The sequence below is a fragment of the Dendrobates tinctorius genome, unplaced genomic scaffold, assembly GCF_039654945.1.
Source record: "Dendrobates tinctorius isolate UK_male_01 unplaced genomic scaffold, ASM3965494v1 ptg000019l, whole genome shotgun sequence".
Taxonomy (NCBI): Eukaryota; Metazoa; Chordata; class Amphibia; order Anura; family Dendrobatidae; genus Dendrobates; species Dendrobates tinctorius.
Genome location: NW_027361687.1, coordinates 55081959 through 55107376, shown reverse-complemented (window position 1 = coordinate 55107376; position 25418 = coordinate 55081959). Strand labels below are relative to the sequence as shown.

Sequence of the window (25418 nt, the reverse complement as noted above, 5' to 3'; positions counted from 1 at the left end):
AAGCAAGTTCTGTGAGTCATTTGACACATTTTTTTAGACCAGCCTGTGCACCAGCAGAACAAAGTACAAGTCTGACACATTGTGAACGACTAGAGAGGATGGTGCAGGAGTATCTGGAGCTCATTATCAGTGTCATCAGCGGGGTTAAGACCCTTTTGCATTTTGGTCTTTAAAATTGGAAGAGTGGCCTGAACTCGCCTGTCACGCCTCGGATGTTTTGTTACGCCTGGCAACCATAGAAAAAGCCTGTGAGCCCTTCTTCCCTTCTCCACTTATAAAAAAATGCCTGTGAGTCCTACATACCCCACCAACTGCCAAAAAATATCCAGTAAATTACGCTTCTCCCAGGCATTTATTGAATAACTGTGTAAGTACTGCTTCCTCTTTCAACTCATAGAGAAAGCCTTTAAGTCCTGATTTACTTACTCACTCATAGAGAAAGTCTGTAATTTCTAAAGTCTGTGAGGCCTGCTTCCCTCACTCATTCACAGAAAAAGTCTGCGAGTCCTGCTTCCCTCCATCAATCATAGAGAAAGCCTATGAGTTGTACGTCCCTGTCTCACTCTACAAGAGAGGTTGGACTGGAATATCATGACCATAGGCCTTCTTATGAAATTATCTACTATAAAAGAACATGAGGTTAAATATTACACTAAAGCAAAAGAATGCAGAAAAGATTAATTGTGAATGCAATTGAAGGTGGTAAGTAGAGATGAAGGGATAGCATTGTGCATCTCTGTTCTATGCTCAAGGTCAGTGCTCTCTGGCCGTGGACAGGAGCTGCACAAGTTCCCTGAGCTCCTAGATTCGTGGTCCTGCTGTGACATCATTTATGTGATGTTTAAACAGCCCTGCTAATCATAGGCCAAGTCCTAGGATGACGGAGGGTAAGGAGATCCATGCAGCACCAGGCCACAGACAAACAGCAGTAACCTGGACCATGGACTGGGGTTGCGCAAAGCGATCTGCTCATCCCTAGTTGTAAATTCGGAACAATGCTAAACTAGTGCTCTTCCAAAATAAGATACAAAAAGAAATCAACCATTGGTACCTATATTTGTTTTGTGTCTTGTCTACCATTCACCAGCTTCAGTACATAAAATGGGAGATTCAAATCAATCGTCTCCACAACAATTCATTCTCCTAGGCTTGCCCAATGTCCCCTATCTCCAGATTATCTGCTTTATTATGTTTTTGATAATGTATTTAACAACCTTGTCTGGGAATATTTTTCTGATCATTGTGGTGAGGATCAACTCAAAGCTGCAAACGCCAATGTACTTCTTCTTAACTAATCTTTCAATTATCGACATTTGTTTCTCCTCCACCATCTTGCCTAAAATTCTAATAAATACCCTATCTGAGGACAGAAGTATTTCTCGCTTGGGATGTGCACTTCAAATGTATTTCCATATGACATTAGGAGGCGCTGAGTGTGTTCTACTTGCTGTTATGTCCTATGATCGATTTGTAGCCATTTGTAAACCACTACATTATCAAATGATTATTGACAAGAGGAAGTGTGCTTGTTTAGCTTCCATATCTTGGGCCGCAGGTTTTGCCAATTCGCTTATTCACACGCTGCTCACTTTCCAACTACCATTTTGCAAATTCCATCTCAATCACTTCTTCTGTGAAATGCCTCCTTTCTTTCAACTCTCATGCAAGGATACTCGCATTAATTAAATAGTCATGCAGGTTGCGGGACAGTTTATTATCATGTGTGCTTTCTTATTGACATTAATTTCATATGTCCACATCATCTTCACCATCTTCAAGATCCGTTCTTACCAAGGGAGACAAAAAGCGTTCTCCACATGCGCCTCCCACCTCACTGTTGTGTCTATGTACTATGGGACCATTATGTCCATGTACCTGAAACCTCGCTCCACCTACTCCCCTGAGATAGGCAAAATCATGTCTATTGTATACACAGTGGTGACACCAATGTTGAATCCTATCATCTACAGCATGAGGAACAAAGAAGTTAAAGACACAATCAAAATTACACTATTTAGGTAATCAAACCATTGAATCAAGATACTGCTGGTCAGTGAATGTTTTGTTCAGGAAACATGATCTTCCCCTCCTCCCACAGCTTTGGAGAAAACCACCCACTGATGAAAGGAATAACCGGGGACCATTAGATATGAACCACCAAGATAGTCTTTTCCATTGCCATCTCACAGCTGATGGAGTGGCCAAACAGGACACACAGCCGAAGAGTGCTTTTCTCAAGTGTTGAACTAATATAGCCTGGTAACCATTTATCAATGTTATGCACTTGTCTAAACTTCACATCCATCTTATATGGCTGCTGCTGTGGGGAGGATGACTCCCAGGCAGTGACCGGGCAGGTACCCAGGGGACCGCCATCAGGGTTCCTGAGGGAACGATACTGGGAGGACAGTAAAGGGAGAGACTTGACTGAAGATGTCAGGGAAACAGGGGGCGGGGCAAGGATAAAAGGAGCAGGGGGCGCGCTGAAGTGGCAGTTGGGAGAGAGTGTGACAACAGGCAGGAAGCCGTGTGAGACAGAGAGGACCGAGGGAGCGGACGGTGTGTTCTGGAGGGACCGACAGGGGTCTGTGAAAGGAAAGCTGCGCACTCACCGACAAGTGACACGTGAGGGACTCTCACCGGCGGCCGCTCCCCGCATACAGACGCATACAGCCGCCCCCGCTGTTTACCGCCCTGCTGTGACAAGTCCGCGACCTCCAGTGACCGCTGCGACTACAGACCATTCCGTGACAGCGGTCAGGACACTGTCCCCCTGCCTTCTCCCACAGTTGCGGCCCTGTCATCACCGGCCCCGGGGGGCACCACCTCGCTACAGGCGGCCGTAGAGGCCCCCGTCAGATTTGCTAAGGGACCCTGAGCAGAGGTTGGTGAACGGTTATATTTAGAGACGGCGTCATAACTCCGTGGTGAGACGAGAGCCGCAAGGAGACGCCTGTTGCGCCCCACCGGCATCGTTTCTTCAGGGCCTGTTGCGCCCCACCGTCATTGTTTCTTCAGGGCCTGTTGCGCCCCACCGGCATCTTTCTTCAGGGCCTGTTGCGCCCCACCGTCATCGTTTCTTCAGGGTCTGTTGCGCCCCACCGGCATCGTTTCTTCAGGGCCTGTTGTGCCCCACCATCATCGTTTCTTCAGGACCTGTTGTGCCCCACCGTCATTGTTTCTTCAGGGCCTGTTACGCCCCACCAGCATCGTTTCTTCAAGGGCCTGTCGAGCCCAGTTTCATCCCGGAATATCGAGGCGTCAAGGCAGCCGCATCAGCGACCTCTACGCGGCCACGCCTGTGATCCTGACAGATCCCTGGAAGGATAAGTTACTATAGGAGATAAGGTCCCCCAGTTTGGTCATACGTGGCCTATAGCACCCGGGCCAACCGGGTTAGTCGCATTTACCATAAGAAAGTGTTGTTAGGTTTGTTGAGTCCCTGCGTGGACTGGTTGTTGTTAACACTTTTTGTTTGCTCAATATAGCCTCAGCGGCTACAGTTTATAAAAGTTATTTCCACAAACCACACTCAGTCTCGTGTCTCGTCACTGCATCCTGCGAACCTGCTGAACCCTACACTGCCCTTTGTTATACTCTACATTAGAACATGGGCAGCACGGTGGCTCAGTGGTTAGCGCTGCAGCCTTGCAGTGCTGGAGGCCTGGGTTCGAATCCCACCATGGACAACATCTGCAAGGAGTTTGTATGCTCTCCCCGTGTTTGCGTGGGTTTCCTCCGGGCACTCCGGTTTCCTCCCACACTCTAAAGACATACTGATAGGGAATTTAGATTGTGAGCCCCATCGGGGACAGTGATGAAAATGTGTGCAAACTGTAAAGCGCTGCAGAATATATTAGCGTGATATAAAAATAAAGATTATTAACTTAGTGGCCTGAGGATCTTCAGTGACATCACCTCTCTAGTCCTTTTAAGGCCTTATTAGACACAACCCTGTGCCTGAGTATTGACTCTGTTATGTGTTCTGTTGCTGTTTTTTTTCTGTTGCCTTCTCCTCAGCTCTGTAATTTTCATTTGCTATAAGCATCACAATAGAGCCTGTTGACACAAGTTACATCTGCTCTTGATTATACCAGTGTTTGATGCAGGCATTATGAACTGTAGTTAGTCTGTTCTCCCTACTTTATATTCTGCTGTGGATTCTATAATTTCTTGATGTTTGCTGATTTGCTAACTATGCATTGCATTATGGAGCCAGTTTGTTGACTTCAAAAGAGGAGAGAGAAAGACTGTGCAAATGGATTGAATGGTCAAATAGTGCTACTTAATCTCATCACCATTGTTCCCTTTAACTTGATGCTGGACTGAAGGACACAGGGTAAATCTAAAAATAGGTTACATGCCTCTGTATAAAGAGACTCAGAGACAGCCGGACATTCTGCAAACCACCCAACGCATGAGAGACAGGACTGCAGCCAATTCATCATGGCACCATCACGAGGGACATGGATCTTGTTAGGATCAGTTTAGTTTGTGACTAGCCGCCATTTTCTTGTGGTGTTCTGGCTACTGGTCTTTTCCTCTGGTGCTGGGTTTGTCTTGGGTCAGGTGATGGTGTCACTCTTTATTACCAGCACCTGCCTCCCAGTCCTTGCTGGATAACAGTGTTATTCCGCTTGATTTCTGGCTTGTTGCTTTGCCTTGCCTTCTGTGTGTGTAATTTGTGCAGTGCTGGGACCTCTGGTTCTGCTAGTATTTGTTTCTGTATGCTGTTGGTTTGTGCAGCCTTCTCTGTGTTTTCTGTTAGGAGGTGACCCGTTTTTGTACCCAGTCCTTAGATCTTTCAGGGACCCCTATCTATAAGTCTTCGGTTGAGATTAACCTAGGATCGTCGGTGGGTCTATTCGCAAGGAATGGGTCACCCACTTCATCGTAGGGTATCAGCCTAGTCATAGTGCAGGGTCCGTTTTCCCCCTTTCCCCACCCTAGTCCTGTGTTGCAGATCCGTAACACTTTGTCCAGCCTAAAAAAGTATAAAAAAAAACCACTCGGATTTCTGCAATATGAACAGCATTCAAGATCTTGCTCGACGCCTGCAAGGGTTAACGTTGGAAGTTGCCAGCTTACAACAGCACGTGAGTAACTGCCCTGGAATCTGCTCTGAAGAACCGAAGGTGGGTTTGCCTAAATGTTTTTCTGGTAACAGCAGGAATTTTTTTTGTTTAAAAAATGCATGTTTACTTTATTTTCAGCTTAGGGTATGTGCACACGTAGTGAAATCTGCTGCGTTTCCGCAGCGGTTTTGGCTCTGCAGAAATGCAGCAGATTCTGCTGCGTTGTCCAGTACCTTTATTTTCAATGGAAAAAAAAAACGCAGTGCACATGCTGCGGATTTTTCCGCGCAGTTTTACTGCGGTTTACAATCCACAGCATGTCAATTGTTTGGTGCAGAAACGCTGCAGTTTTACACCTCTTCCATTATGAGGTGTAAAAACGCAGGCAAAACCGCAGATAAACCGCAGGACTTTTGTCCTGCGGTTTTCTCTCCAAAATCCGCACACCCAAAAAACTATGTGTGCACATAGCCTTAGACCCAGGTCTTCAGGGGCTGAATTACAGTGTGTGGGGATTATTATGTCGTTATTGCAAGGTGAGCCACAAGTTTGGGCACTTTCATTGCATCCGGATGACCTTTGTTTGATGCCAGTAGAAGCGTTTTTTTCTGCTATGGGGTATTATATGATGATCCTGATCGGGTCATTACAGCCGAGGCAGAACTCAGACGGCTGAAACAGGGTTCTGGCGGTGCTGAGAGATATTGTACCCAGTTCAGACCATGGTCTGCAGAAGTCAGCTGTAATGATCCAGCACTCAAGAGTCAGTTTTTAGCAGGTTTGAATGACAGGGTTAAAGATTTACTCATTGCATATCCTGCACCTGCTACGCTGGAAGCTGCTATGCAGTTAGCTATCTGGGTGGATAGAAGATTGAGAGGCAGGCAGAATGAGGAGAAGGCTTCAATTTTGCTGGTCCCTGTCTCTCCAGAGACCCCGTTGACTGTGGGGAACCGATGCAACTTGAGGTGATGTCCTCACGTTCCCAGGAAAGGGAGAGAAGGTTCTCTGAGGGGCTATGCCTTTATTGTGGTAAGGCTGGCCATTTTTATTAAGCAATGTGAAGGATGCATAAATAAGGAAAAGAGAAAAAAAAAGGTCAGAGTAATCCTCCCGGTCATATTGCATTTTTACGGTCCGCAGGAGTTTCTTTTTCTGGTAGTTCTACCTGTCGTGGTCATTCTATTGATTTTCAAGTGATGGTGGACTGTGGTTCTGCAATTAATTTGATTGATCAACAATTTCTAGATGAGTATAAGATTGCTTCTGTACCTTTATCATCCCCTTTTCCTGTAGTGGCGATTGAGAACACTCCTCTAGACCATGGGTGCATTTCTCAAGAGATCATCGGGTTTCCACTCACTGTTAATATGGAACACCAGGAATCTTTAGATTTGTTTTTACTTGATAAATTGCCTTTTCCAGTCATCCTGGGGTTACCCTGGTTAAAAATGCACAATCCTGTACTGGACTGGTCGTCAAGTACGATAAGATCCTGGGGTTAGGGATGTTATGGGAAATGTTGTGATATACACATTGCTGCTGTTGTGAAAAATGAGCTACCTGAACCCATTCAGGAATACTGGAAAGTATTTTCAGAGGTTGAGTAACAAGCTCTACCACCTCATAGAGATTACGATTGCGCTATTGAGTTTGTCCCAGGTGCTACTCTCCCTAAGAGTCGTTTATTTAATCTGACGATTCCCAAGAGGGAGGCCTTAAAGGAATACCTGCAGGTCTTATAAGACCCTCTAAGTCCCCTGTGGCCGTGATTCTGAGGCCGTTGAGCAGTAGGAGTGTTATTGTTTATTTGGATGATATTTTGATCTACTCGCCCGATCTGGAGTCGCATTGGCAGAGAGTCCGCGAGGTTCTGCTGATTCTGAGAGAAAACACATTCTTTGCTAAACTGGTGAAATGCAAATTTGATGTACGGAAAATTAGTTTTTTGGGTACTTTGTTTCCAGTGATGGGCTTGAGATGGACCCAGTGAAGGTTCAGGCGGTATTGGAGTGGCCTAGACCTGAATGCTTGAAGTCGATTCAGAGATTCTTGGGGTTTGCTAATTATTATAAAAAATTCATAGAGAATTTTTCTGTTATCGCAAAATCCCTTACTGATCTTACTAATAAGGGTTCTAATACTGTCCAATGGTCCCCTGAGGCTGTTGAGGCTTTTGAGCATCTCAAGGAGAGGTTTAGCTCTGCTCCTGTTTTGATCCAGACAGATGAGACTAAGCCCTTTCTGGTAGAGGTGGATGCCTCATCAGTTGGAGTGGGGGCTGTTCTGTCACAGGAAGGAGAGGATGGGGTGCATCCCTGTGCGTTCTTTTCTAAGAAATTTTCGGAGGAGGCACTCAACTGTGATGTTGGGAACTGAGAATTGCTGGCTATTAAGCTTGTGTTTGAGCAGTGGCGACATTTTTTTAGAGGGCGCTAGACATCCTATACAAGTCTTTACTGATCATAAGAATCTGATCTATCTGGATGCTGCTAAATCTTTGAATGCCAGTCAACCTTGGTGGGCATTGTTTTTTGCCCGGTTCCATTTCTCTATGACAGATATCCCTGGGACAAAGAATGTTAAATCTGATGCTTTGTCTCGAAGTTTCTTTCCAGTGGTTAATACTGAAAAGGAGGAATCTATTCTGCAGAGAGGGGTGGTGGTGGCAGCATTAGGTTCTGATTTGGAAAATAGCTTACTTAAAGCCCAGGATGCGGCACCAACTAACACTCCGTATGGGAAATTATTTGTGCCTAAAGCCCTGAGGAGAGCTTTGTTAAGGAATGTCATGAGTCTCGTTTGGCGGGTCATCCAGGGGTTGAGACATTTGCCAGGGCGTTTGTGAAAGAGATTGTCAGGCTCCATGTGTTCCCACGGACATTGTCTCCTATAGGGGACCACAGTTTGTGGCTCGCTTTTGGCGTGCATTTTGTGACAGACTTAAGGTTCATTTGTCATTTTCGCCGAGTTATCATCCGGAGTCCAATGGACAGACCAAGAGGAAGAACAAGGACGTTGAGCAATTTTTGAGATGTTTTCTAGCAGATAATCAGGAGATGTGGTCGGAATATCTACCATTAGCTGAGTTTGCTCTCAATCATACGTTTTCTTTTTCTAGGATTGGGGCGGCAGTGCCTGAGAAAGAGAGTTTTTCTGGAAATTTGGAAAGGGTTTGGACCAGTGTGCGCCATAATCTGAAACAGGCTAATAGGAGGTCTAAGAAATATTTTGACAAGAGAAGAAGGGAGGCGAGGTTTGTTGTTGGGGACATGGTTTGGTTGTCCTCTAGGAATCTGCATTTGAAGATCCCTTCTAAAAAGTTGGGGCCTAAGTTTGTAGGACCCTTCAAAATGGTTCAGATTGTCAATTCGGCAGCGGTGAGATTAGACATTCCTTCGTCCTGGAAATTAATTCAGTTTTTCATGTATCTTTGCTGAAGAAAGTTGTCACGCCAGATAAGGTGGGTATGCAGTCTGCTCCTCCAATTGATGAGGACTGCGAGTTTGAGATTTCACGCATTCTTGATTCCAGGTGGCACAGAGGAGGGTTACAGTATCTCGAGGCCTGGAAGGGTTTCGGTCCCGCGGACGATTCCTGGGTGAGAGCTGTGGACGCCTCAGCCTCCAGGTTAATTAAGGCTTTTCACAGGAGATTTCTGAATAAGGCCTGGCCTAGAGGATCCGGACAATGTGTAAGAACATCAGTCCCTGCAGCTCCCCTGGTTAGACCGGGCTGAGCAGTATCCCACTGCTGCCACCATAATGTGGGAGTATCAGCGGCTATTACCGTATATACTCGTGTATAAGCCGAGATTTTCAGCCCATTCTTTGGGGCTGAAAGTCCCCCTCTTGGCTTATACACGAGCCATATACTGGGGGGATCGGCGGGGGAGGGGGAGCAGGGGTGTCCAAGATCATACTCACCCTTCTCTGCAGCCCCACTGTTTGTTCCATGTTCTCGGTGCCCCCTGTTCTTCCTGCTTCAGTGGTCACGTGGTACCACTCATTAAACTCATGAATATGCGAATATACATGAGTTTAATGAGCGGTACCACGTGACCGCTGAAGCAGGAAGAGCAGCACCGAGAACATGGAACAAGCAGAGGGGCTGCACTGCAGGGACAAGCGCCAGGACGGGGGTGAGTATGAACGGGGGGAGGCATATTCACCTGTCCCTGCGCATCGCTCTGCTGTCTTGCATCCTCTGCAGTGAGATTCAGGTCAGATGGCGCTATCGCGCTTTCTGCCTGCACAGTCACTGCAGAGCCCGCAACACTGATGAGCAGGGGGCAGCGACGGAGGTGAGTATACAGTTTTTTTTTTTTTTTTTTTTTTGGTAATGGAGGCAGCGGCAGCAGCAGCAGCAGCAACATGATGGGGCCACTCACTGTGCAGCATAACTGGGGCCACTCACTGTGCAGCATTATCTGGGGCCACTCACTGTGCAGCATTATCTGGGGCCACATACTGTGCAGCATTATCTGGGGCCACACACTGTGCAGCATTATCTGGGGCCACTCACTGTGCAGCATTATCTGGGGCCACTCACTGTGCAGCATTATCTGGGGCCACTCACTGTGCAGCATTATCTGGGGCCACTCACTGTGCAGCATTATCTGGGGCCACTCACTGTGCAGCATTATCTGGGGCCACTCACTGTGCAGCATTATCTGGGGCCACTCACTGTGCAGCATTATCTGGGGCCACTCACTGTGCAGCATAACTGGGGCCACTCACTGTGCAGCATTAACTGGGGCCACTCACTGTGCAGCATTATCTGGGGCCACTCACTGTGCAGCATTATCTGGGGCCACTCACTGTGCAGCATTATCTGGGGCCACTCACTGTGCAGCATTATCTGGGGCCACTCACTGTGCAGCATTATCTGGGGCCACTCACTGTGCAGCATTATCTGGGGCCACTCACTGTGCAGCATTATCTGGGGCCACTCACTGTGCACCCTAGGCTTATACGCGAGTCAATAAGTTTTCCCAGTTTTTTGTGACAAAATTAGGGGGGTCGGCTTATACACGGTTCGGCTTATACACGAGTATATACGGTACTTTAGAGCTCTGAGTCGACTACGCCACCTGTGACACACACACAGAGAAGAGGTAATGACTAGAGATGATCAAACATTTCAATGTTCGGCTCGGATTACGATCGCCGAATTTGCAATATTCACCAATGTATTTATCGACTATTCACAGAACATAACCAAACGCCATTACAGTCATTGGAAGGCAAAAACAAATGCATACATAGTACCTTCTAACAGCCTCAAAAGCTGCCAAAATATATCAAATGAGGGACAGACACCAGGAACGTAGCCTCAATACATCCACAGTACAAATTGTAACGTGACACTGCAGCAGTTCGCCATGCATGAGGTATCTTCGTCTGGGCCAGAATTTACAGCTTTCAACTGAATGTTAAAGTAAGATGAGGTGGGTGAGAGATTAGTGTAGGCCTGTTGTGCTTGGAGCCCTGATACCACATTCAACAGCTCAAGCTGCTTTCATGCTGAGCCACACTCAGGTGGCACAAATATCAGTTTTGAAGACTACCAATGTCAGAAAAATCTAAGGATAGTAGTAACACAGGAAGATGACTCCAATGAAACGCACATGAAGGAGACTCAACCAGGAGTCTACACATTTACAAAAATTAGTGGCAGACATCAACAAAGTGCCATCAATTTAACCACAGTAGAAATAGTATAATGGGGACCGACATGTCTTCTACTATGCCGAACCCAGTAGATGGACACCCAACCAGGAGTGTTCACATCTTAAAGATTAGTTGCAGACACCAACAAAGTCGCATCAATTTCACAACAGTATAAATAGTATAATATGACTACCATACCCTCACACAAACCAGAAGGCAAAAGGAGCGTATATAACAAAATTATATTTTATTTATCACATAATAAACAAGAATAAAAGGATGCCTAGTGTCAAGAAAAAAGACTTGGCAAATCACAACTGCTCAAGTTGAAAAATATAGGTGATTTTACACATCTATCACAGCACTGAAACAGGACAGATTAATCAATAAGCAGCGTAATATACATGTTGACTGATATTAAAGTCTTACATCAGATATTGCAATACTTGCTAACTCTTCCCCTGAGATATATAAAGTGTCACTGTGCCTATTGATGGTAAAAAAAAAATATCCCCATGAATTTTTAGGCACATTACCCTAAGAAAAAAACCCTAAGAAAAATAGCCTCAATATTAATAGGACAAAGATGTCAAGTAATCTAATGGCGCTCATATACAATCAATGCATAAAGTGCTTTAGTGCACAGAAAAAAACTAAATGATAATCTGAGCTAACAATACCAAGAAAGTGTCTAATAACAGGGACACATAATAGCCATTTTACCTCAGTGGTACACATAAGTATGCCGTGTCTATCACCCCTATACAATCAATGCATAAAGTGCTTTAGTGCGTAGAAAAAAATAAATAATACTCAGGGCTAAAAATACCAAAAAAGGGTCTAATAACAGCGACACATAATAGCCATTTTACCTCAGTGGTACACATAAGTATGCCGCGTCTATCACCCCTATACAATCAATGCATAAAGTGCTTTACTGCGCAGAAAAAAATAAATAATATTCAGGCCTAATAATACCAAAAAAGGGTCTAATAACAGACACAGAATAGCCATTTTATCTCAGTGGTAAGCAGAAGTATGCCGTGTCTATCACCCCAATGCGCGTTTCGCAATTTCTTGTTCCCAAAGAAGATTGTATAGGGGTGATAGACATGGCATACTCACGCGTACCACTGAGATAAAATGCCTGTTATGTGTCCCTGTTATTAGACACTATTTTGGCATTATTAGCCCTGATTATTATTATTTAGTTTTTTCTGCGCACTAAAGCACTTTATGCATTGATTGTATAGGGGTGATAGACACGGTATACTTATGTATACCACTTAGGTAAAATAGCTATTATGAGTCTCTGTTATAAGACCCTTTCTTGGTATTATTAGCCCAGATTATCATCCTTCTATTCTTGTTTATTTAGATGTTAAATAAAATATAATTTTGTTATATACACTCCTTTTGCCTTCTGGCTTGTGTGAGGGTATGGTAGTCTAAAGCCCCCGTTACACACTGCGATATCGCTAGCAATATCGCTGTAAAGTCACCGATTTTGTGACGTAGCAGTGATATTGCTAGCGATATCGCTACATGTGATACTTACCTCTGACCGGCTCCCCCGCTGGTTATCGCTGGTTGCGCGAGAAGGTCCTGGATCATTTCTCGTCGGGCGCTTCCTGCTGGGCTTCCTGCTATGACGACGAGCGACGCGTGGACGCGGGCGGGAGGACGTCAGGATCGCCGCGTCTGACAGGTAAGTAGCGACACCCGACCCCTGCGATGTCGCTGGTGAGATCTGCCTTTGTGGCAGCTCACTAGTGACCACTTAGCGATGCACCAGCGATCCATATCGTTGTCGGGATCGCTGGTGCATCGCTATGTGTAACGGTACCCTTAATGTCATATGGAGTGTGACCTTGGGTGTGAAGGACAGTTTGGACTAATATGTATAAGTATAATAGGGACTGACAGGTCTTCCACTACACCCAACCCAGCAGATGGACATCTCACCAGGAGTTTTCAAATATCAAAAAATAAGAGCCTGACACCAGCAAAAATGCATCAAATTCTCCACCGTATAAAAAGCATAATAGGGAGGGATAGGTCTTCCACTACACCCAACCCAGCAGATGGACATCTCACCAGGAGTTTTCAAATATCAAAAAATAAGAGCCTGACACCAGCAAAAATGCATCAAATTCTCCACCGTATAAAAAGCATAATAGGGAGGGATAGGTCTTCCACTACACCCAACCCAGCAGATGGACACCCAACAAGTGTTCACATTTCCAAAAATTATTGGCAGACACCTCCAAAGTGGCATAAATTTCACGAGAGTAGAAATAGTATAATAGGGACCGACAGATCTTCTACTCAGCCAAAGCCAGCAGATGGATGCCCAACCAGGAGTGTTCACATTTCCAAAAATTATTGGCAGACACCACCAAAGTGGCATCATTTACAGAAGAGTGGAAATAGTATGATAGGGACCGACTGGTCTTACACTACGCCCAACCCAGCAGATGGACACCCAAGCGGGAGTGTTCACATTTCCAAAAATTGTCAGACACCACCAAAGTGGCATCAATTTCACCACAGTATAAAAAGTATATAATACAAAATCCCAGTAGCAGAAATCATCACAAATAGTGGTGAATGCTTAATACTCTACACCACATACAGGCATTAGTCCATGGAAAACTCCAATGCATATATGAACAAACCAAGAGAAAAGGAGTCTAAATCCACCAATAAAATTACCTCATTATTTTATTAGTATTCAGAAAAGACTGTATAAAATACATAGACACAAGTGAACAACCATAAATATGACAATGCGTTACAAAGAGATTAAAGGCCCCTTTACATTTAGCGATGCACCAGCGATCCCGACAACGATACGACCCGGTCAGGATGGCTGGTGCATCACTAAATGGTCGCTAGTGAGCTGCCACACAGGCAGATCTCACAGCAATGTAGCGAGGCAGCAGCGGTCGTTACTTACCTTTCAGACACGGCGATCCTGATGTCCTCCCGCCCGCGTCCACGCGTCGCTCGTCGATGCCAGCAGGAAGCGCCCGACGAGAAATGGAGCTGCACGATCTCGCCCGATCAGCGACAGACAGCGGGGGAGCCAGTCGGAGGTAAGTATCACACATAGCGATATCGCTAGCGATATTGCTGCAACGTCACAAAATCGGTGACGCTTTAGCGATATCGCTAGTGATATCGCTATGTGTAAAGGTCCCTTAAGGTGCAACTCTGTGCAGGGTTACTAACAGCAAGCAAGATTACCATATCTAAAACTAGTGCCATTGTGCTCCAGAGGCCCTATGGGTACTTATTAGCATAAGTGAAATAATCCCCCAGTGATGTGTGAATTACAAAATAATCCCCTGCTAATAGTCCTCAGGTCATAACCTCCAAGTCATGGCTCACCCATTTGCTGTCAGGACCACCACACACTGCGCCCCTACACGCATGATAAAACCTCCAAGGCATGTGAGGCAAGATAGGACTACTTATCCATTTTGGAAGACCAAAATGTGAAAGGGTCCAAATCCTCCCTGATAGTACTGATATTCAGTTCTAGCTACTCCTGCATCATCCTCTCCATTTGTTCACCACGTGTAAGACTTGGACTCTGTTGTGCTGGTTCATGAGCTGGTCTAAAAGAAAATGTTAAAGGACTCACAGAAATTGCTTCTTACGCTACTGCTGCTGGTAATGTTTTGGCATTGATGAATTGACATGCTGGATGTGGCGCCCCTGAGGCTCAGTAGCCACAGAGGTACTGCACCTTCTCCTAAGGTGTAGTGCCCACCATCCAGGTAAGGTGGGAACTCCTTTCCACACTCCAACACTCGCACCCCACACAGCAGGGTAGTTCTGCACAACCACATTGCGACTCAGTGCTTAGAGAGTAGCAGAGCACCTTTGATGGTTCCCTGCTTGGAACACTGGATGTGCTGGGAGGTGGGTGGAGTTAAGATACATAAAAGAGTGGGAAAGTGTAGGATGACAGGTCAGTCTGACAGAAGGTCAGTCGGTAGGAAGTCACTCAGACAGGAGTGAGGATCCCTGGAGGAAGGAGTGCTGCAGCTGCCTCAGTGACCTGAGCCAGCTGGCACAGGAAAGGAAAAGAAGGAGAAAGAAGTAGAACTGAAACCTAAGCTTTCATAAGAGAGAGAAAGACAAGTACGGAACGAAGGGGTAGAGAGAACAGAGAGGACGTGGGTTGGAAGAGGAACTCTGTCTATAGGTTCTCAGCGCAAGGCCGGGGCCCGGTCCCTGAGGTTGTATGGACACTTATGGTTCTGCAGCAGACACCGGTGGAGTAGTTGGCTGTAAATGCATTACTCCCTTCTAAGACTTGGGGCACAACAGCAATTGGATAGAGAGCCGGGACTCAGGAGAAGGGAGTCCCCGAAGCAGGCTACAGCTGTCTGCCGTACAAGTAAGGTTCTTGGGAACATCTGCCAGGAGGAACTCTAGAGTACCACGGTACTGGAGATCTTCACACTTAAAGGCGCTATAGAGGAGATGTTCAGGAAAGGCACATAAGTTGGCAGAGTGTTGGAGGGGAGCTTTTCATCTTGCCTGGAGGTTGGCTGGGTCCCTGACCCGGAGGACACGGCATGGAAGCGGGCATTACTGACTGTGAGTAAAGCTTTGGAACTACATGCCCTGGTGTCCTCCATTCCTTCTTGCGTCCGTCTGCCTGACACTGCTACATCCCCTGTGCCGGACACTACACCACCTAAGTGTCCCCGCATCTACACTGCCCTGGGACAACAGCCCTGCCTGTGGAGGGCTATACCATTATCGCTGCACCACACCATCTGTCCCGGAGGATCTGTCTGCAGCATCGGCTTAACACCTCCCTTGCTGAACACCACAGGTGGCGTCACGAACTATTCCATTTATTTAAGTACATTCCCCCAATACTTGGGCGCCCAGGGCCACGGACCGGGTCACCGCTGCTGTGACACATTCCCCTGACACCGGCCCGGTACCGAGTACCCCGCAGCCCTGGGAGGGCAACCCACTGGACTCTAAAAGTTTAGAGCTGCGATGTGCACTGTGTTCTTCACTTCTATCTTGGAGAAAACCTGTTTTAAGGCTGTGTAAAAGCGTGTTTTGATACTCCAGCATTTGCATGTCCCTTTCCGGGGTGGGAAGCATCTTGCAAAATTTGCTTTTGTAACATGGATCTAACAGAGTGGCAACCCAGTAGTCAGCGCTATTTCTAATCATAACTATACGGGGATCATTTTGCAGATAGTGCAGAAAAAATGCACTCATATATTGGGCTCTACCATGAGGTTCAAGGCTTAAGCCCATGCTGTGTTGGTGGCTGGGTAACACTGATATTTGTTCCATCTGTCCTCTCCTGCCAACTATGAAAAAAGAGAAGGGATGATAATCCTCTTTATCTCCTGACAGTTGCTCGCACATCACCTCTTCCTCCTCCATTTGTTCCTCAGATCTTGCACCTTCACTAACAGTTTGTCTGTTATCACCAGTCCCCCTCGATCACAGTAATCCACCCTCCCTTGGCACCCACCTGTGTGATGAGTCTAGGACTTTAAGACAAAGTTATCCCTTCTACATCATCCTCTGCTTCCTCCTCTTCCTCTGGGATCACCACCTCCTCCCGCAGGCTATTCAAAGTCTGCTCCAGCATATAGATGACCGGATTAGTGATGCTGATGACAGCGGCGTCAGCGCTAACCATCTTAGTAACCATTTCAAAACTTGTGAGAAGGGTGCAGAGGACCTTAATCTGTGCCCACTCCGTAAACGTGATATGCGCCACATCAGTACTGCTTTAGTCCAGGCTATATGACATGACATACTGTGTCAGGACTCGTTGCTGCTGCCACAGTCACTGCAACATGTGCAGAGTGGAATTACTCCATGTCGACACATCGCATATTAACCTGCTAACTGGCATGGACAAAGACCTCTGTATCGATTCAAGTCAATGACCCGAGGGGTGTGAATGGTGGAAGAGAGCACACAGCTTCCATGTTCTCTGAGGCATCTCTCCCAGATCAGGATAGTGGCAGAGAAAGCGCTGTGCCACCAGGTTGAGGACGTGAGCCATGCAAGGCAAATGTGTGAGCTTGCCTCACTATAGGGTCACAACCAGGTTCGCACTCTTATCGGACACGGCCTTCCCTGGATGGAGGTTCAGTGGAGACAGCCATTGCTCAAACTCAACCTGGAGAGCTGTCCACAACTCTTCAGATGTATGACACTGATCTCCAAGGCATATAAATTTTAACACTGCATGATTGCGATGAAACCTGGCTGTGCAGTATGGAGGTGGTGGGGGTTCCCTCTGCACTGTTGGAATGCATGTTTCATTAAGGCAGAGGTTGAGGGTGCAGGTGGAGGCCCTAGAGGAGATAGATGAGGAGGCAGAAGCAGTGCCCCCATAGCCACCAGAGTCACCCAGTTTCCAATCAGTGAGATGTAATGCCCTTGGCCATGCTTACTCGTCCAAGTGTCTGTGGTAAAATGCACCCTAGCAGATTTAGTCAAGGAACGGATGGTGTTGTCTGTGACATGCTGGTGTAGCACAGGCACAGCTTTCTTAGAAAAGTAATGGCGACTGGGCAACTGGTACAGAGGGACTGCAACAGCCATGAGCCTTAGGAAACTGTCTGTATCTACCAGGCGGAAAGGCAGCATATCGCATTCCTCGCCCTCCTCTTCCTGCCCTGACAGCACAGTACAGTCTTTATGAACCTCAGATATCTGAATCTCATCAGGACCACCTCTCCCCAGGGGTTAATGTCTGGTGACAAGGGTCAGGATGCTGCTCGGACCCTACTTCATCCTGACCCGGATCTAAACTAAAAAAATTTAAGCATCAGTGCAGATTCCCTCCTCTTGACTCTGAGAAGCTTTTGAGTACGCTTCTGATGACCATGGCATAGAATGTGTGAACAGCTCTTCAGACTCTCCCATCTGTAGTTCCATACAGTCAGTTGTACGGTTGGAGATTTGGGACGTGCGGGGAAGCAAGGGTAACTTGGGTGCCACCTCTGTGGACTGTACTGGGTGTGATGCTGAGTTGGAGGAAGAGGAGGAGAGGCCACTTAAAGCTGTGCTTGCCATGTCCCTATCAGACTATACAGAGGCATATCACCTCTTTTTATATTTAACAAGTGTCCTTCAGTCCAGCATCACAGATAAGGGGAAGAATGGTGATAACCAAGTCGCCTTATTTGATTATGTAATCTATTTGCATAGATTTTCCTCCTCTTTTAAAAATCAACAAACTATTTGGGCTACCTAGTGCATAATTAGCATATCGCTAGTCATCAAGGATTTTTATCCTTGATCAGCTATATCCACTATGTATATCAGCTTACAAGTTAATGTTACAGGCTTAAGGCCCCGTCTCACTAAGCAATCTCGGTAGCGAGATCGCTGCTGAGTCACAACTTTAGTGACGTAACAGCGATCTCACCAGCGAGATTGCTGTGTGTGACAGCGATCAGCGAGCGGCCCCCTGCCGGGATCGCTGCAAGAAATCTCTGGACATTTCTTTGGTCGCTGGTCTCCCGCTGGCCAGCACGCTTCGCTGTGTGTGACAGGCGGGAGACCAGCGATCAGGTGTAAAAAATAATCAAAAAAATAAAAAATATAGTTATTCTCACCTTCCGACGTCACGTTCAGCCATCCTGCCTCTCTCCACGCTCCGGTCCCAGTGATCCTTTGCACGAATGACCGCGAGACTTTGTTATCCCTCGAGACTGTGACATCTCGCGGTCATTCGTGCAAAGGATCACTGGGACCGGAGCGTGGAGAGAGGCAGGATGGCTGAACGCGACGTCGGAAGGTGAGAATAACTATATTTTTTATTTTTATTCTATTTTCTACAGCGATGCCGGGCACTCAGCATCGCTGTGCTGATCGCTGGTGAAGCTGTCTGTGTGACAGCTCACCAGCGATCACATAGCGACTTACTAGCGATCCTGACACCTTGATATCGGTGTCGGGATCGCTGGTAAGTCGCTTAGTGAGACGGGGCCTTTACACAAACAAAAGTCTGTTTTCTTGACAAGCCAGAAAGAAATGCTTAAATTCAAAAGCCAACATGCAGACAACAAGTCTAATCTTCTTGGTTTGCTAAAAATAGACGTCTGGTTAATTAAGATACAATTCGGTGTCTCCACATCCACATAATCTCTACCATTTTGAAAATGTGTTCTTCAGAGGGAAGTCAAAAAGCTTTCCCCATTAGTGCCTCACACCTTACATGTGTCTATTATGGGACCATTATGGTCATGTTTCTGAGACTTCATTCCATGCACTCTACTGAGACATACAAGACCTTGTCCTTTCTATATGGAGTGGCAAGCCCAATTTTTATTCCTATCACCTCCAAGAGGCATTATAAAAGTAAAGCTTATAGGGCAGACATTAAATCATTAATTTTGTTTTACTTATTAAAAAATATGCTATAGTAAATGTAATTGACATTATAGTAATTTTGTTAACTGAGTGGGACTTCACTTGACCCCAATTGTTGATAGGTTTTTTTTTTTTTTTTTTACTTTTTAGGGTTGCCAAAATTGATAATACATATCCAGTAGTACTATTGATGTGAATTGTTCTAAGATTTGGGAATGTTTACCATAATACTTTGAAAGGAGGATGTAAAATAATGCATATCCTGTAAAATACTCAGGACTAGTTACCAGATAAAAATATAGTGGTTTATTTGATTTCTTCCATCAAAGAAAGGTTATTACAGAAAAACAGGTGAATAAAAATAGGTGAAAGAGAAATTGTCCATTAGATCATGCTCTGAGATCCCACATGGCAAAAGCAACATGTATTCTTCTCTCCGAGATCCTGAATAGCAAATGGCTGCTGTGTCTCAGTTCGGCTTCTCACATCGCCGTCAAGTAATATACCAGCTGTTATGTCATGTCATCTTGCGTCTGTCTCTCATGATGGTGAGGGAAGAAGAGGAGCGACCTCTACAGTTAGCCATGAATTATATACGTCTCCTAAAGCACGTGGTCTCTACATATATGGAGCTGTCTTTCTACCATGAGCCAAGCTTAAAAATAGCCTATGTCATGTAAGCTAAAGCATTCTACAGAACTGGGTCTTATAAGAAATTAACGGATTATTAATATATAACAATTCCCCCTTTTGAGGGAGACAGACATTAATTGGAACCCTCAAATATAACGATCTTTTTTCTTCTTTTCTTCTTCTTTGACAAAATAATTTAATATCAATAATAATAATAATAATAATAATAGATTACCGTTATAAGTACTCAATGACATAATTGATGTGAATTCATGTTATGGTAAGCCGTGAACAATATTCATATAAAATATGTATAATTATACTTCCCTAAGTCTAAATTGAAGCATCTCAGGTCCAGTCATCATCATCTGATGTCATCTGGTCTTCATTTTGATGTCTTCTGTCTTCTTCTTGGTTCTTTTAAAAATACAGTTTTCTTATAGCATATAGATGTTGTAGGAATTGTGTGGTGTATCAAATCAAAGTCCATAAATTCAAATGTTGATAAGAAACAAAGTCTATAGATGAAATGCAGCTTTAATATCTGTGCAGTGTCATCTTTAAAAACCTGGGCTTACATTGGCTCGCCTTGGATATTCTGGAATCCTCCATCGGTACTGGTCTTTGAACAGGTGTGACGTCTTTGGTCAGCAAAGCAAGGGTTAAAATGACTCTTCCTTGCTAAACATAGCACCATAACCAGTCCTTGTCCTAATGCACAGGACATATGTCAGGGTTGTAGCTTCCTGATAATTACCTTCATTGTTCACCAGCTTTCATCGAAGCTTTTCAGGTGATTGAAAACCTCTGGAACTTGATAAGAACGTGATAACACCGTTCATCTCAGCATCATAGGATCATCGTCCTCTGGTTGTCAGGTTAGACACTTTAATTGTGACTGTCAGTGGTGGATACTGCACTTGTGACTGTCAGTGGTGGATACTGCACTTGTGACTGTCAGTGGTGGATACTGCATTTGTAATTAACACAGTCTATTACTCAGTAATCATAGCTTTGTTACCTTCTGGGATTTCTGGATCGCGGCATTCTTCTTCTTGCAACTGATAAAAATCAATGAAGTTTAGAAATGTGAAAAGTCTTTATTAACATAATTTCAGTATCTTGCTTGAAGTCTTCATTCCCTATTCTATACCAAATCTGGTAATTTCCCTATCCCATAATATCACAGCGTACCATAGCAATCAGTAATATCCATATAATTATTATCAGAATTTGTACCATATATGGATTTCAATATTTGAAATAATAAACCAATAATAAGTGATAATACATTATTATCCGCATTTTTCATGTGATAGAACATTTTTTATGTCATAGGTGTAATTACCTTTTTCAACCCATAGGTGTCACTGTGTTTTATGTAACCAGTGTTATCATCTTTATTAATAAGGAATATATTTATTATACTAATAATATGTAGGAATGTATAGCCATGAACCAAAATAAGAATATATGAGTGAGCGAATGAATGAATAAAAGAATTGTTGCATATAACTCAGAAGTGAAACATTTTCCTTAGTAATAGAACCATATAATTGCTATATTTAATGAAGCAATATTCTCAATAGATATTACTTTACTAAATATTGGTGAAAAAATTAAAAATAATGAAAAATAAGAATGAAAAATAAGAATAAGAATAAGGCCTTTATGTTGATGCAGAGTAGTTATGTATTCAGTAACATATACCCTTAATATTTCCATGATCTGGATTATTTCATAATTGTCATAAACTTGTGTTACCAAAATATTCAAATTATGCAACTTTGCATGTAATTCCTCTTAGTGTAAAGAAATGACTCTTTATAATACTTGTTATTATACCCAATACTTATACCATTGTACCTTATTAATATTTTTTTTTCCTATTAAAATGTGTGAAGAAGAGGTATTAATCAAATGTGATTATGTAGTCAGGATAAAAAACATATTTCCCCCTTAATACCAAAAAATATTGTTTCATGAAATAATTCATTTATCAAAACCAAAATTAAAAATAATTAATGTATAAATTATGTGAATTTATACTTGCTTATACCATTATTTGTCTGAAGATGTGTAACCATCAAAATTAATTTGAATATCATAAAATTATCCTTTGGAAAAATTAATTTAAATGTAGTTTAAGATTAACACACTTGGACAGAGAAGGAAGGTCCACTATTCCCAGATGCAGCTGGTGAATACCAGGCTCTGTGCTGGTGCCTGTTTAAAAGAGCTAAAGCTGATAAGGAAAGAATAGATTTTCTTCCTAAACTATTTTCTATTTTGTTGTGCGATTGCACTTATCCACAATTAACTAAATCAAGAAATAATTACTATAGAAATACAGAAATATATGTTGTATAGATAATATTTCATTATATATATCCTAATATTCTAATAATTTCCTAAAGATAAAAGCTTTTGGGGTTTTTTTTTTTTTTCCTTTCTCTCATGCATTCAGGATCCTGAGGTCTCACAAACATATCACATTACTCGCTCAGCAGCTGCTCATACACTCAGTCACTGTCACTCAGACTGTGTCACATATTAACTTTAAACCAAATACCTCACATACGAAGGTGTGATGAATACACGTGTTTTAACCCAAATTATCCTAATTATCAATGCATTGTAAACTATTTCAATTTAGTCTCTTAATATTTCTTTGAATATTCCCCAAATACACATGACATAAATATATGTATAGCTATACTTGACATTTAGGCCTGGAAAAAAAATTCCATTGCTTTGCAAAAGTTGAGACCCCCTTTAAAATTCTTTTCCTAAGGAACAGGGACATAGTATACTGGTATACTTGTATTATTAGAACAAGGTTCAAATTCACCTGCTGTGGTTGTCATTCAAACCATGCAGTAAAAAAGCACACACCCAGAACATTTTAAAAAGCAATTGGTTATTTCCTTTTAAGGGTTAGATATATAAAATCATGCAATATTGCAACTTCCTGTGTAAATAAAGGCATAAATCCTTGGAAGAGAATTTTTCTCGATTAAGTCCTGCTTTGAAATGAAAATTCTAAGGAAACATAAAAAAATAAGGTTAATATCATATTCATATTCTAAATATTATTACTGATGTAGATTTTAATTTTCATTAAAAAATACAGTTCTACTATTTCTACTTCTACAAACACTCTATATATATATACTGTATGACTATGTATATATCCACAAACCATAAAACTACAGGATTATACTCTATAAAATAATTACATATAACTCACTAATTGTATAACACTGTTACACAATATATATATTACTTTTTCTAACCAATTCCTACACCCATACTTATTTCTCTGCAAAAAATATCCTGAAAGGTTCTTGCCATTTTAAAGCTGATAGATTCTTGGAGCAGAGTATTCAGTTTACAGGCCATGATGTCACTCACCACCTGTTTCTGTCTGTTAAATTCGGCCATCTTTGTTACAGAAAGAAAATCAGAACTCATCATTTTTCTTAATTCAATTTGTGTCTTTTCGGTGTTTTTTTGCATCATTCCATATGGTTTATAACAAACATGTGATTTTCTTTTTCTTTCTTCGTAGATTTGATTTTGGGGAAATCTCATTTTAGAAGGCTTTGCTAATACAGGCTTCTGATAAGATTTTACTCTGCCTGTCTTTACAAAATTAGCACAATTTACTTTCCTCTCACGATTCTCGTGTTTTCTGGCAAAATCAAGGGATTGCGCACATTCAAACAAAGAATCTTTTTGTGACGCAATAACACGAGATGCAGGATTTAGAAACCAAAATTTGCTTACAAAACTCCTTATGAGGGACGGTGTTTTGACATTCTCACTCAGCATTCTATACAAACGTTCATATATGGACATGAACGTAAAAATACATTCCTTCCGACCAATCCTTAATTTTTGAAGAATATCAATATCTGGATGATTTTCATTTGATGAACAAAAAATGAGAATTTTTAATCTGTCCTTATCAGTTAAATTCTCATGTGTCTCACCAGATAACTTTAAAGACAATCTCCTAGCAAAATTTACAGGGATCCACATTTTGAACAACTGATTCTTCTCCTCATTAGATAAATCAAAGTTACCAGAACAACTTTCAAAGATCTCAGAGTTTCTACAAACATCTATTTTGTTGTCATAAGCAGGAATTATTTGGCATATCTTTATCAAATCCTTCCTCACGCTACTTCGGATTTGGGCCTGTGAGTCTTCTATTTTTAGTGGTACGTCTTTCCTTTGTACATCCTCTACGTCAGTTCTGAAGTCTCCTCCTACTTCTCCATCTTGTTCCACGTCTGCAAGGTCACCTTCAATGGCTGCTACTACTTGTAACTGTTTCTCCACATTACAGTGAATCTCGGGAATATCACTATCCTCTACACAATCATTTTTAGATTTCTCTGACACAGATCTATGAAATATATCTACCATCTGTAGAATATTTTTTAATCTCTCTCTTTCTCTATTGAAAAACTTAGAATCTAACCTCTGATTCTCGAGTTCACACTCGGCATATAAACTTAACCATAAAACTTCTGAATTAGAATTGTCTACAGACTTAAATTTCAATTTACTCTGCTTAGCAAGACAATTAATGACATCCATTTCTCTTACCTTGAAATGTCTCAGCTTGTTCCCTTTGATGGACAACGCTGGGTTCCTGTCTTTACACGTCTGGCTTACGTCTGGTACTTTTGGCACTTGTAGTACTTCTCAATCTATCTGGTACTTCTTACTTCTAGGTTCTATGTGATTCTTGTAAGTAGTGGAATTCCCGATAACTTGCACATATGATTTGACGTTAGCAAAGTCCAATCCCCCGTGTGGGCAAGTTGAGGGAAATCCGCAAAAAAGTACAAAAATTCAGATCTGGCTGGCTCTCCAATGTAAAATAATGCATATCCTGTAAAATACTCAGGACTAGTTACCAGATAAAAATATAGTGGTTTATTTGATTTCTTCCATCAAAGAAAGGTTATTACAGAAAAACAGGTGAATAAAAATAGGTGAAAGAGAAATTGTCCATTAGATCATGCTCTGAGATCCCACATGGCAAAAGCAACATGTATTCTTCTTCTCTCCGAGATCCTGAATAGCAAATGGCTGCTGTGTCTCAGTTCGGCTTCTCACATCGCCGTCAAGTAATATACCAGCTGTTATGTCATGTCATCTTGCGTCTGTCTCTCATGATGGTGAGGGAAGAAGAGGAGCGACCTCTACAGTTAGCCATGAATTATATACGTCTCCTAAAGCACGTGGTCTCTACATATATGGAGCTGTCTTTCTACCATGAGCCAAGCTTAAAAATAGCCTATGTCATGTAAGCTAAAGCATTCTACAGAACTGGGTCTTATAAGAAATTAACGGATTATTAATATTTAACAGAGGAAAAAAAAACTCTAGAGCTATTTTGAGAGTATGATTTCTACAGGGAAATCCATGTACTTTACCTAATCAGCATTTACACGAAGGACTCGTATATCCTGATAATGCAACAAACCGTATATACTCGTGTATAAGCCGAGTTTTTCTGCACATTTTTTTTGTGCTGAAAATGCCCCCCTCGGCTTATACACAAGTCAGTTGTCCCAGAGGGCCGGTAGGTGAGGGGGAGCGGCGGAGCAGCGGGTCACAGGAGGCAGAAGCCGGC

General features: G+C 43.2%; 1 pseudogene; it reads left to right on the top strand.

The window, feature by feature from the left end:
* Window positions 1–1101: 1101 nt before the first annotated feature.
* Window positions 1102–2034, top strand: LOC141082704 (olfactory receptor 5I1-like; annotated as a pseudogene).
* The last annotated feature ends 23384 nt before the right edge of the window (window positions 2035–25418 follow it).